We start from the raw sequence: 2,500 nt of genomic DNA, 5'->3' as shown, positions 1-2,500 counted from the left end.
GTTCCCAGGAACTCTTTCCACTTCCTCTGTCGGGTATGCTTGATCAATCGCTTGAGGGCATTCCGTGCCACCTTGAACTCGTCCCTAAAAGTAGAATAGAGATCAGTATTAAAAGCTCTTTGCGCTAATCGATCGCGGTGTTTGCACTCTTTGCGAAGTGCCTCAATCTCTAACGTCCACCAAAATGCACTCTTGTTAGAGTGTACCTCTTACGTTTAGTCATCGTCGCATTGCACGCCGTGACAAGTATACGCATTAAGTCTTCGCTTGTTGTGACCTCGGTCTCAAAAGCGGCTTGCATCATAACTTCAAATATATCTTTGCTAAAATACTTGATGCTCCATCCCGTTATGGGTCGGGACAGATTACGCACGCTTTGCGTCTCAAGATCTATTCGTATTGCACGATGATCAGAGTTCATATAGCTAGATAACACCTCCCACTTAAATGATCTTGCTACGGTTCGGCTCGCAAAAGTAAGATCAACTACTGACGTGCGCCCTGGTCCAACATAAGTTGGGGTGCTGCCGTCGTTCAATAAAATTGCGTCAATCTGCGCAAAGGTTGATAAAACCAACTCACCTCTTCGTTTCTGGGTTTCTCCACGCTCGCCAAGTTGGTTGTTCCAACTTACTGACCAAGCGTTGAAGTCCCCCGATAACGAATTTGTGGATACCGGTTACGGCCATTACCGTGTTATCCAACATGTTCTGGAACTCTTCCATACTAAATCTAGGTGGCGCGTAAACGCTAACCACTCGCATATCACCTATGTCAACTATCATTAAACCCTTCAAAGCCTTACTGACTACCTTAACTGGTAAGTCCGCGTTAACCACTACCGCTGCTGTGTTATCGTCATTGCGTAACACTTTGACGTTGGTTGTTGCCAGATACGGATCTGCAATCAACACTATATCCGCAGATTCTTCCCTAATCGTTTGCCACATTAACTGAAATGCAGCATAACTATGATTCTGGTTATGTTGTAGCAACCTAACCATTATGGTCTAATCGTTCGCCTTCGGGGACACATATAACTGCCCGTTGCGTGAAGGTTCTGTGACCTCGTACCGCAATCCAAACACTTGACAGAGTTGGTACAAGCTTGCTTCTTGTGTCCACTCAAACCGCATTTCCAGCACAGATTACTTCTGTCTGGTTCCCTACAATGGTAGCTCGTATGGCCTACCTTCCAACACTTATAGCATTTCTGCTCTTCCATAACCTCGCGGATATGGCATATCGACCAACCAACTTTCAGCTTTCCCAAATTCAGGAAGCTTTGAAAGTCTGGCAGCGATACGTTGATCCGTGCCCACTGCGTACCGGCCGCGCGGCCTTTCTTCATTTTGATACGATCTATTTCTATCTCGATGTTGAGCTGTGCTTTGACAGACTCCGCAACCTCCTCTGGGGTGGTGATTTCATCGAGATGCATGATCTCAATCATTTTAGAAGGAGCTAGCGTTCTCACTGACGCCTTGCCCTTCACCGCTTCCTTAACCTTTGGGGCAATTGCACTAGCAGAACTACCCTGCTTAAGTTCTAGCAACATGCCTCCATTCTGGGCCCGTCGGACCTTAGAGATTGTCTCTCCAACCGATTTAAGAGCATCGGACTGCTTCATTTCCTTGAGCAATTTCGCCAGCTCCTCGGAAGTGCAGTCCGATATCAGCAGAGCCTCAGGCCGCTTCCTGGGCTTATTCTGCTTCTTCTTGCTCTTCTTCTTCTTCCTCTTATTAATTCTACCCTCATTAATATTCGGTCCGTTTCTCGGACTTGGAATATTTTCCACCGCTTCCTAACAGGGGTCAACCTCGATGGTTGTTGTTGTTGTTGTTGCAACCTTTGCAACCCACTTGGACCAGGCTGTTGGTCATCAGCCACTGGTCTTCTGCCTTTTCGCGTTTGCGGCCCGAATCCATCGTTACCGTCAAACGACGTTTGCGTTTGACGGTCGAGGACCTGCTGCATGCGATTAACGGCTCTGTACCTTCGAAATTCGGACATTACCTCATCGAGGAAGTCCATCATTACCGTTACTAGCGTAAAATGGGAAGACTCATCATCGAGTTTGCTTATCCCAAAACGCATCGCCTCCATTCGATCTTGAAGATCCATGAACGCTTGGTCCGGATCTTTCTTGTCAACCCCTTGGTCTTTTTGACCTTCTTAGTTTTCGTGTTACTCATTCTATTGGGCTCAAACTCAGGCCCGCTATCCGCGTCTGTTTATGCAGTCTCCTATTTGGTTCCGTGGGTGGCTATGAAACAGGGAGCTCCACGCGAGGTTGGCCCGCGCCCTTATGAGACGACGGGCTCAGTGCCGAACCGGAGCAAAGTGGGGCTGAACCCACCCACACCTGCATTTGCCATAGAGCGTATCGTATGGCGACAGTCTTGGAGCGCTACCTAAGACTTGCTAAGTTTTAATAGAGCGGTGACAGAATCCCCTTAGCCCTCCCCGTTTCAAGCAGGTTTCACCCTGCTTTACTAAG

General features: G+C 47.9%; 1 pseudogene; it reads right to left on the bottom strand.

The window, feature by feature from the left end:
• The window catches only part of LOC120908072, a 9,143-nt pseudogene that overhangs the window by 3,757 nt on the left and 2,886 nt on the right, over positions 1-2,500 (bottom strand).

Source organism: Anopheles arabiensis (assembly GCF_016920715.1).
Source record: "Anopheles arabiensis isolate DONGOLA chromosome X unlocalized genomic scaffold, AaraD3 X_pericentromeric_contig0030, whole genome shotgun sequence".
Classification (NCBI taxonomy): domain Eukaryota; kingdom Metazoa; phylum Arthropoda; class Insecta; order Diptera; family Culicidae; genus Anopheles; species Anopheles arabiensis.
This window is presented reverse-complemented; position numbering and strand designations above follow the sequence as displayed.